This window comes from Peromyscus leucopus, chromosome 8a (assembly GCF_004664715.2).
Source record: "Peromyscus leucopus breed LL Stock chromosome 8a, UCI_PerLeu_2.1, whole genome shotgun sequence".
NCBI classification, from domain to species: domain Eukaryota; kingdom Metazoa; phylum Chordata; class Mammalia; order Rodentia; family Cricetidae; genus Peromyscus; species Peromyscus leucopus.
Genome location: NC_051085.1, coordinates 15,837,494 through 15,849,793, shown reverse-complemented (window position 1 = coordinate 15,849,793; position 12,300 = coordinate 15,837,494).

Genomic DNA, 12,300 nt, shown 5'->3' with positions numbered 1-12,300 from the left:
CTAAGAGCTTGAGAATTCACACAGGAGAACTCAGGCCCCAAAGCATCACAAGAAATAAACACACTTTACAGTGAATGGCCAAACTCCATAGCAAAAATGCAGCAGTTCAGAATATCTCAGTATACAATATGTATACCTCCCTCATGACATGAGCACGGTAGAATCAACAGAAACATACTAGTAATATGTCAATCCAAAAGAAATCAAGCAAATATACACATGAATGTATATAAGTGGCCTAATGAAATAGTTAATAAGGTACATATATCTCCAAAATTGTGCCCTGACATCACAGAATCTTTTCTTCTCAAACAATGTTAAGTAAATTCAAAGAAGTTGACATATCACAAAGAAAGCCTCAGAAAGTTGGAGAAGCTAGAAAGAGAGACAATAATATTCTCTGATCACAAATTGTGCTAACCACTTAAGTAAAAAATGTAGCTAAAGAGATGGAACCGTGTTAAGAGGCCACCCTGCTCTTACAGAGGGCCCGCGTTCAGTTGCTGGCACCCACGTCAGTTGGCTGCCAACCGGCCTGTAGCTCCAGCTCCAGGGGTTCTGACACCTTTGATACCTTCTTCTGGTGCCTACCAGCCCAGTGCAAACATGACATTCACTCACACAGAAACACAGACATGCACACAAATAAAAACAAGCAAAAAACTAGAAACAGATGCTGGAGAGATGGTACAGCTGCTGTGAGCACTTGCTATGCTTAGAAAAGACCCAGATTCCGCTCCCAACACCCACATGGTCTGTAACTCCAGTCACAGGGGATCTGACACCCTCTTCTGACCTTCACAGGCACCAAGCCTGCACACATATACAATAAAATACACAAATCAAAAGAAATTAAAATCTAGAAACAGATATGATCCACACATATATTCTAGTACTTGAGAGGCTGGCAGAGGAGGATACAGAGTCTAAGCAAGCCTGGGCTACACAGCAGAACCCTGTCTCAAAACAAACAAAAGAACTAACATATAACTCAGGCAAGTTGGAGGAAAATATAAACCAAGATTGACAAATGCATACAAAAAGTCCAATAAAATTAGATATTAAAATATATAACATGAGGGGTTGGGGATTTAGCTCAGTGGTAGAGCGCTTGCCTAATAAGCACAAGGCCCTGGGTTCAGTCCTCAGCTCTGAATATATATACATATATTCTGTATATATATATATATATATATACAGAATATATGTATATATATAATGAAAATAAAGCAGTAATGATTAAAACTTTACAGCCTATATACTTCTTCAATAAAAATGAATATATGTCTTATTTTAAAAGCTGTCAAATAGCAATAAAGACAGGTAGAAGAAAATGCAATAAGCAAAAGATACAAATTATTTAGGAACAAAATAACAAAACAAAAATCTAACTCATAAACATTAAGCAACAAAAGAAATGATTCACCAATCAGCTCAATGGGGGGTGGGGTGGGGAGTGGAGGATGAGACTGAGGACAAAGACACAGAACAGGAAATGAGAGGGAAAACAATTTGGATGCCAATAATATGCACTTAAAAATCATGAAAAAGAGCGGGGCGGTGGTGGTGCACGCCTATAATTCCAGCACTCAGGAGGCAGAGGCAGGCGGATTTCTGTGAGTTCGAGGCCAGCCTGGTCTACAAAGTGAGTTCCAGGAAAGGCACAAAGCTACACAGAGAAACCCTGTCTCGAAAAAAAAAAAAAATCATGAAAAAGCTGATTACTTAAGTTGTCTCTTTGCAAACAAATTTTAAGTTAAATTAAAAAGTCATTACCATAAAAAATACATCTTACCAAATTTGACACGGGACAAATTATAATTGCAATTTTGAAACTCATCAAAGGCCTAAAGTAAATAAGCACAGGACTACATGGTTCCACCAAATCTTCCAGGACCAAATCATGCCAGGCTACTTAAACAGTTGTACAAGAAGAAAAACTTTCCCTTACTGTTATGACAAAAACATAACATCAATCCAAACACTTGAATTATCTTTCAAAGGGCAGGAAACTTCAAACTTGACTCATTTAAGACTATCAATGTAAAATTCTAAAACAATTAAAATGTCAAACAGAAGCTAGTGGCATATCACAAATAAATAACAATAATATACATGCTGTCTGTGAATTACTACAGAAATATAAAAATGATTTTATACTGGGCTGGAGAGATGGCTCAGTGGTTAAGAGCACTGGTTGCTCTTCCAGAGGACCAGGGTTCAGTTCCCGGCACCCACATGGTGGCTCACAACATCTGTAACTCCAGTTCCAGTGACTCTGACACCTTAGTCTGATCTTTGCAGACACCAGGCACACACACAATGGTGCATATATATGCATGCAAACAAAACATTCATACACGTTGAATAAATAAATCTTAAAAAATAATAAAGAAATCTATTAATTCATCACATTAAAAGATCTGCAAAAAAAATCATACATTCGCCACTGCAGTCTGTGTGTGTGTATGCACGTGTGTGCACATGTATGTGCAGGTGAATGCAGAGACCAAAGGTCAACATCTCCTCAATCATGTTCCACTTAAATAAAAATTTTCTCATAGAACATATTTCTGTTTCCCCTCCTCTAACCCTCTCAGATCCTCTCCCACCCACCCAACTACATGTTCTCTTTCTCAAAAAAAAAAAAAGCCAAAATGAAACAAAAAGCCACCCTTACACACACACAAAACAAAACATGGAGTACACTTTGTGTTGGCCAATTACTCCTGGACATGGGGCTTACTGTGGAGTGTGGATGGTACACCCCAGTGACACCCCATTGGAGAAAACTGACTTTCCCTCTGCCAGGTATCAGTTGCAAATAGCTTCTTGGTTCGGGGTGGGAATCCGTGTCTTCCCCCTGTAAGTGCTGGGACCCCATCTGGCCTGAAGCTGTAAGAAGTTTTGTGTGTGCTACCACAGTTTCTGTGGGCTCATCTGTACATTAGTCCTGTTGTAGTCTGGAAGACACCTTTTCCACGGAGTCTTCCATCACCGCAGGCTCTTACAATCTTTCCATTTCCTCTCCTGCATAGAGTCCTGAACCCTGATGGAAAAGATTTGATGAAGAGGTCCCATTTAGGACTGAGGGCTCAAAGTCTCTCTCTCCACACATGGGTTGTGGGTTTCTGTGTTAATTCCCATCTACTGCAAGAAGTTTCTCTGATCACGGTTTAACAATGCACTGACTTATAGATAAAGCAATATGCCATTAGGAGTCACTTTATGGCTATGTTCTTTAGCAGAATAATAGCAGGTTTTACCCTAGGCCCATGAACTGCCTTAGCAGTGTCAGGTATGGGTTCCATCTCCTGAGGTAGGCCTTAAAGCCAATCAAAATATGGTTGGTTGTTACCATAACATCTGGACCACTACTGTACCACTGTATCTGGTAAGAGGTAGCTCTTGTAGGTCAGAGAGTTCATAGGGTGAGACTAATGATTACTTTTCTCCTCATACAGCATGTAGAGTATCCTCTAGGAAATTGAATGCTCATCAACAGGTATAAAAGTTTTCAGTTGGGCACCATCTTGATTTTTCCATGTTTGACCACATACGTTAAGTGTTGTCTTCAGCAATAGGACGCTATCATCAGGTTGTGGAGAGCAACCAATGGCAACCTTGGCAACACTCTGTGATGTTGGGGGCTAGGAGTGGGTCCATGGAACTCTTTGGCCAATGACTCAACAAGACGTAACTCCTTCCTGGCACTGAAGGTTTTACTTGGTGGCATGAAATGTCTAGCTGGACTATGGTCTCCCTCATTATATGATGACTCCATTTAAAATCTTTTTATATATGTATATATTTTAGGGAGCTTTTACAGTGTTTCCATATGGCTTTCAAAGGGCCTTTAGTGTGAGTCCCTCCACACAGTCCATCCTTTACCCTGCCCTCTCATCCCCCGGTCCATTTAATCCTCTTAGTCTACTCTCCCCTTTATCTCTTTATAACACTATATTCTATTCCCCTCTCTTCCAGAGAGCTCCTCTCCCACGGGTCTCCTCCTACATACCTAACATCTGTGGTTATTCACACTTATTGAATCTACATATAGGAGAAAACATACAGTATTTGTCTTTTGGGGGTCTGGGTTACCTCACTTAGGGTGATTGTTTTTAGCTCCTCCCATTTATCTGTAATTTTCTTAATTTTAGTTTTCTTCACAGCTGAATAGTATTCCATTGTGTAAATCCCCACCATATGTTTTTATGTAGGATCTCTCACTGAACCTGATTCGGTTAGACGGGCTGGCCAGCAAGCCCCCAAGATCCTGACCCTGCCTCCCCAGTACCAGGATTGTAGGCATACACTGTGTGGGAAATGGGGATCGAACACAGATCTTCATGTTTTATTGAGTAAGCCATCTCACCAATCCTACATTTGAATATTCTAAAGTAGCTTCAACAAAATTTAATGTTCATTAGTGACAATACCTATGTAATAAATGAGAACCATATCCACATGTGTATACAGAAGTATATAATTATATATATTTACAAATTTTGCTGGGCGATGGTGGTCCATGCCTTAAATCACAGCACCCAGGAGGTAGAGGCAGGTGACCTGTGTGAGTTCAGCCTGGTCTACAGCAAAATTCCAGGACAGCCAGGGATACCCAGAAAAACCTTGTCTCAAAAAAATAAATAAAAAAAAAGATAAAGATATAAAGGCACATTTAGACCCAAAACAGTACCACACTGATGAAGAAACACTAGAAGCATTTCCATTTAACTCTAATATGAGGCATGGATGGGCCATTAGTCTCCTACACTCTACATTTGAAGTATTAGCTAACATGAATTTAAAAAGAAAAAAAAAAAGACAAGACTTGTAAAGAGTTAAAGTTATATGTTTGCTGACTGTAGGACCTAATACCTGGAAAACAAGAAAAATAACAAAACTGAAAGGAAAAAAAAGCTCTGTAAGAATTTACATACAATTAAATCAATACTGCTGTCCCAGTTTTCTTCCTGTGCCTCTGATGGAATATTGACCAAGAACAACCTGGGGAGGAAGAAGTTTATGTCATCTTCCACTGTATAATCCATCATCAAGGTAGTCAGGCAGGAGGCCGGGCAAGCAGGAAGCTGGAGGTGAGAGCTGAAGCAGAGGTAACTCTGCTCAGATAGCCCCGTTATATAACCTAGGGCTATGTGCTCAGGCATGGCACTGCCCACAGTGGGTGAGGCTCTCAACTAGCATTCAAGAAAACGCTCCACAGACATGTCTATAGGCCAATCTGATGGAGGCGATTCCTTAGTTCATGTTTCCTCATTCCAGGTGGTCAAGGCATTAACAAGGACTGTCAACATCCAGAGCAGTCTCTTGTTCTCAAGGGTGCTCTCCCTCCCTCCCACTTCCCTTAAATAAGCCAGGTTAGTGTGCTGGACTTAAGCAATGGGACCTTGACTGTACAGTTTATGAATTTGCCTCAATATAATGGATTAAAGGAAATACTCAGTAGGAAATTGACATGGAAGGACTGTTTTACAGAGCATTACATAACAGACAAGCAGGGATTCCTGGTGGAACCGATTTGATTTAAACGTATTCCCCACACAGTGTTAAATATTGTAGGAGTTAGAAACACCAAATTTCATATATATGTATGTATATGTGTGTATATGTGTATATATATATATATCCATAATTCATTAAAATATTCATTGAGAGACTATTGCATGTCAGCCATGGGAAGTCTGTCCAATCAGAAAAGGGACATTTCTGTGTGCTACTAGATTATTTTTAAGGAAACTGGAAACCTGCTGGATGTGGAGGCTACGATCATATATAGGGCTCTTTAACTGCAGTACAGAGGCTGAACCTACAACACAGGGAATGGGAAACTTGACGTCATTAGAAATGAAGAGGGTAAAGCTGTGCTGTGGGGAATTCATCTGCAATGGTTTGTAAAGTATACAGAAGAGAGGTAAGGTAGTATGGTGGCTTGAATGATAATGCCCCTTACAGACTTATGTATCTGAATGTTTGGTTCCCAGTTAATGGATAGTTTAGGAAGAATTGGGTGTGGTCTTGGAGGAGGTGTGCCACTGAGAGTGTGCTTTGGAGTTTCAAAAGCCCATCATTCCCAGTCTCTCCCTTTCTGCCTCCAACTTGTCAATAAGATGTAAGCTTTCAGCTACTGCTCCAACACCATGCCTGCCTGCCTGCATGCCTCCCTGCCTGCTACCATACTCCCCACCATGAAAGTCATGAATTCACCCTCTCAAACTGTAAGCAAGTCCCCAACTAAATGGTTTCTTCTATAAGCTTCCTTGGTCATGGTAACTCTTTACAGCAATAGGACAGTAAGATAGGTGAGGTAAAAGTTGAGAGGTGTATTAGTCTCCTTGGACTACCAAACACACACACACACACACACACACACACACACACACACACACACACACACACACACGAAAAAAGAAAAAAAGAAAAAGAACAAACTATACATTAAGTGTATAAAATAAAACTCAAGTTTTCTTTTCTGGGTACCAGAGCTATCTGATCAAATTGCTATCTGGCTGAGGGCTCTCTCCTTGCTTGCATCAGATGGCTACCATCTTCAGCTCTGGTATACCTTTCTCATTTTTAAAGGATACCGAACCTGTTGGATTCAGACCCCACCCTATGACTTATTTAATCTTAATTACCTCCCCTACAGGCTCTATTTCCACATAACACTACATGAGGGAGATGGGGTGGAGGAATTGTTTCAGTATATGAATTGAAAGAGAACTATGGTACAATTTCCCCATAACAGGAGGCTACTGTGAAAGATCAGTAAAACATTACAATGACCTAGTTTGGTACTGAACATAGCAAGTAGAAAAGGCCAGCTTTGGAAATGAGAAATTTATTACAATTCAGCAACAAGGTATATCTGGGGGCCACGATGTACTTCTAATAAAACTGAGGTTTTAAAGGCAGAATGACTCAAGATTTAAAAAAACATTGCAGAAAATCTCTCTTTTGAAAATGGTGATTTTATTTTTGGCTAGGTAAGTGTGCTGGCTAGTTTTTATGTCAACTCTACATAAGTGAGAGTCATTTGAGAACCTCAATTGAGAAAATGCTTCCATAAAAATCAGTCTATAGGCAAGCCTGTAGAGCATTTTCTTAATTAGTGTTTGGTGTAGAAGGGCCCAGACCATTGTGGGTATTGCCACCCTGGGGCTGGTGGTCCTGAGTTCTATGGGCTGAGCAAGCCAGGAGGAGCAGGCCAGTAAGAACACTCCTCCATGGCCTCTGTATCAGCTCCTGCCTTCAGGTTCCTGCCCTGACTAATTGTGATGATGAACTGTGATATATAGAAGTGTAAACAAAATAAACCCTTTTCTAATTCAGCCACAGCACAAAAAAGTTAAAGACGTAATCGTAGTGCTTCTCTGGGGCTCATCTTCTAGGAAAACAATAATAAATTCCAATAAACATAAGTAATATTTAAGAAACTAAGAAATGGGGCTGGAGAGATGGCTCAGAGGTTAAGAGCACTGGCTGCTCTTCCAGAGGTCCTGAGTTCAGTTCCCAGCAACCACATGGTGGCTCCCAACCATCTGTAATGAGATCTGGTGCCCTCTTCTGGCCTGCAGGCAAACATGCAGGCAGAACACTATATACAACACAAATGAAACAAAAAAAAAGAAAGAAAAAACTAAGAAATATTTAAAAACTTGCAGGCAGAGAGAAGTGTGAATTGGAACTAGGAGTTGATAAGAGACAGGTGTTGTGTCCATGCTTTTAATCCCAGCCCCTGGGAGGTAGAGACAATCGGATCTCTGTGAGTTAGATGGTCAGCCAGCCAGTGATCCATAATGAGACCGTCTCAAAAAGAAAAACAACAAAAAATACAGTTTTGGCTTTAGTAACATGCAGGCTAACAGTGCAAGTTGGCAAATTAGATTACAATGAGTCTCTAGATTTTCACCAATTAAACAAAATGATACCTAAACAAGACAAGTCCCTGTCCTGTGTACATAGAGGTCAGCATAAAAGCATTAACAGTGTTTCTGTACACTAACAATTAGCTGTTTGAAAAAATCTAGAAAACAATCCCACTTCAAAAACTACAAAAAATAAATCCTTGGGGAAAACGTTCAATCAAGGAGATAAAAGACATGTACACTGGAATCTACAAAACATTTATAAAAAAAGAAAAAGGATACAAATAAATGGCAAGACACCAAGGTTCGCAGACTGTAGTGATTAACATTGCTAAAATGTCCACATTCCTGGAAGGAATAGGCAAACTCAATGCATCTGTATCAAAATTCCACTGACACTTTTCACAGGCACAGAGAAAAAAAAAACCTAAAATATATAGGAACTACCAAGAAAACAGCCAAAGCAATCAATCATAAGCAAAAGGAAAATACCTATAGGCAACACAGTCATTTCAAAACATATTAAAAAGCTATAGGAATCAAAAAGAGTGTAGTGGTGGCAAAAAATATATAAATGAATAAAAACAGAACAGACGGAGCAATGGAACAAAATATACAATAAAAAATAAATCCACAAACTTATGGGCAGTTGGTTTTCAATGATGGAGCCCAAGAATACACAGTGGGTGAAAGAATGGTATCTTGAATAAATGGTACTGTGAAAACTGGATATCCACATACAAAAGAATGAAATTAGGCACTACTTCATACCATATGCAAAACTCAACTCGAAATGGATTCAACTTAACCGTAACACTTGAAACTGCAAAATAACTAGAAAAAAATATAAGAGCTCCTATGACACTGAACAAGGTTTGTTATATGTAAGATCCCAAAGCACTGCCAAGAAAAGCAAAACCACTGGGTTACATCAAACAAAAAACATGTCTGCACAGTTAAAGGAAACAATCAACAGAGATACAAGAGAAAATGGAACTGGAAGACGGCTCAGTGGGTAGAACTTGCAACAGAACCTCAATTCAAATCCATACCACCCACCTAAAAGAGAGGCACAGCCTCATATACTTGCAACCCCAGCACTGGGGGCAGAGCTTACTGGACAGCCCGCCTGGCTGAAATTGCCAGCTTCTGATTCAGTGAAGGATCTTGTCTCAAAGAGGAAAGGACTATAAAGCAATGGGGGTTTGGGGGTGGGGAGACTCTCAACATCTCTCTCTGGCCTCCACATGCATGCACGTTTAGGCATACACACACATACACTTGGGCATAGAGGGAGGGGGATGGAATGATGAATATATACGCAAACCAAATGCAAATGAAAATCCCAACAGCTGACTAATATGTTGACAACGAAAACCTTGCATGTTGGTGGTAAAATAAGTCAGTAGAAGCATGATGAAAGCAAAGATATTATGTAGTGACTCAGCAATCCCACCACAAGGTGTGTATCAAAGGGAATGAATAAACTAAAACATCTGCATGTTCATGTTCATTAGCCACAATGAGACAGATAACCAACCCAGCTATGTGGTATAAATGCACAACTCAGTCCTATTGTCTTTTTTAAAGGTATTATTTTTTTTGTGCTATGATGGGTTACATAGGAGCATTTATGTCAAATGAATCTGGCACAAAGACAAATGCAGCATTATCTCACTTACATGTAGTATATAAAAAGATGAGCTCACAGAAGCAAAGATTAAGAGTGATGGTTAGCCAGGTGGGCTGGGGGATGGGGTAGGAAAGATACACAAAGGACACAAAGTTTCAGGAATAAAGTGGGGCTGGAGAAATGGCTTCGCAGTTAAGAACACTCACTGCCTGCTCTTTCAGAGAACCTGGATTCCATTCCCAGCACCCATATGGCAGCTCACAAACATCTAGCTAACTCTAGTCCTGAGGGATTCAATGCCCTCTTTTGGCCTCCTTGGGTACCAGGCATGCATGTGGTCCACAGACACAGAAGCAAAACCCCCAGTTTTTAAAAAGAATAAAATAATCTATTATATGGCATGGCTAATAGTGTTGTATTCTTGAATATTACTACTCTCACCCCCCTACCCACACCCACACAGTGGGGGGGTTGAACATGTCAGGGGGCTTAATTCAGCCATTCCAGTGTACACACGTATCAAATCACTGTGCTGCTGAACTCTACCAACAGATAGGCTGTATAAACAGTTCGAGAATAACTGACTCGCACAGAACTACATTAGAGGATGTGGTACTGGGAAGAGGTAGGGAATTTGGAGGCAATACCGTTACTATTACTATTCCCCGCTTTTCTTCACTAAATAGAGTAAATTTAATGCAACCCTGTATAGCTGTTACTAAGGTTTAACTTGTAAATGTAACCGTCTTGTTAAATAAGAAACACAGAGCCAAATGCAGGTAAAAGCCCAAGAGGTCAGAGCAGTAGCTAAGAGCTGATACTAAAAAACCTTTCTTGCCCTTCACTGCCGCTGTTGTCCTTCCCCTGAAAAAGAGACCTACTTCCTGTGTACATCTTTTTATTGACTTTCTGTTCCGCCTTCTCATTGGTTGTAAACCCAACCATATGACCTCGTCACTGTCTGTCTATACAGACCTCCAGGTCTTCTATGGTTGGTATTGAGATTCAAGGCGTGTATCTACATGCTGGCTGTATCCTTGAACATACAGAGATCTGTCTGTCATGTGATCAGGATTAAAGGTGTGCGCCACCACTGCCAGGCTTCTGCTATGGCTTGCTATTAGCTCTGATCCCCAGGTAACTTTATTTATTAACATACAAATAAAATCACATTTCAGTACAAATAAAATATCACCATATTAACTAACACTGTAAAGAGTACTTATAAAATAACAGACTCCTACAACCAAACCCATACAAGATACAGCTACTGAACCACATCACCACAATGGGCATACTTGAGCTCACACTTACCCATCTTCTAGAGACTTGAGTTCACACTTACCCATCTTCTACAGACTTGAGCTCACACCCATTTTGTACAGACTTGAGCTGACTTACCTATCTTCCAACTGTTTCTTCACTTTTCTTTCCCAAGCTCCAGACTTTGTCTTCCTAGCAGCAACTTAAATCATTAGTTCTAAAGAAAAGGAATGGTCAACAAAGAACCTGGGATTACCTTTCATTTTTTGCACTCATTTATATGTGATGCTAAAATAAATTTCTGGTCTCTAAATTGTTATAGGGTGGAAAGAAAAAAAATGAATGAAGATTTTGGACGAAGATTACTCATTAAAATAAAACTAACAGGTTGGTATTACTATTTGTATGCACAAAATAACCAACTACTCAACAGAAAAACTCAAATTCTAAGTGTATAGTTTAAAAAGACTCTCTTTATTAAGACCGATATAGTACCACATTTTAAAATAAAAGTGTGAAAGAGTTCTAGAAGGACTGTCACCAAAAAATGTAATGGGGGTCCTTTTTGGTCCCTGAATCCTTTTATTTTCTTAAATTTTATTGTTCTTTAAAATAAATGCTAAGCCTCAAGAAAATTCTTTTCACATTCTCCTTTTCCACAAATTTTATCATTTACAGATATTGATTAGAATCTAGGGCAACTGCTAACACATGCCCTGGGTTTTCCTTCAAACCATCGCACAGTCATTTTCCAAGTCAGACGCACTACCGCTGTGCAACAAGGTCACCTACACTTTTGTTAAATGCGTTTCCTATTAACAAGAGTTAAAGTGTCAGCTTTGGTGAGTCCTGGATTGAGATGAAAACTATGCATACAAAGCTGTCTTACAATTAGGTCTTAAGTTAGAAAGGGAACACTGTTGTATAAGACATCACAGTTCTTGCCTTTCTTTCGGTACTTCTTAAAAAGCTACATACTTACTTTAAGTTAACATTCCTATGTTGGGTGAAAATTCAGCTTTTAGTTACTATGTAACTTGACAATCCCAGCAAGACAAAGCTGAACCTTACTCTAGTATTAAATAAAAAGCAAACATAAGACTGCAAATATTTAACCTAGTAAAAATGAGAATGTGTTCAAGAGCACACTTCTAAAAGCAGGATTGCTATCTGGTCACATATTTTTCATTACACTTCGGAATCCCTAACCGTATAGACTAAATGTAACATTCACATACTACTACAGTTCATGAAAAGAGTATATTCTTTTATTGATTTTTTTGTTCGTACATCTTGTTTCAACTTTCAATAATAAAATTCAATAAATTTGATTCCTTAATCATAAAAACTTACTGTACATATTATTTACATGTTGCCAAAATCTACAGGCATGACACACATCACAAGGACTTCACTGACACTAAGCATGGGACCATCACAGAGAAGGGAGTAGCTAATTAACATACATTCAAATGGTAAATTATAGATATGCACAGTGTGTTTGGCACTGTTCAT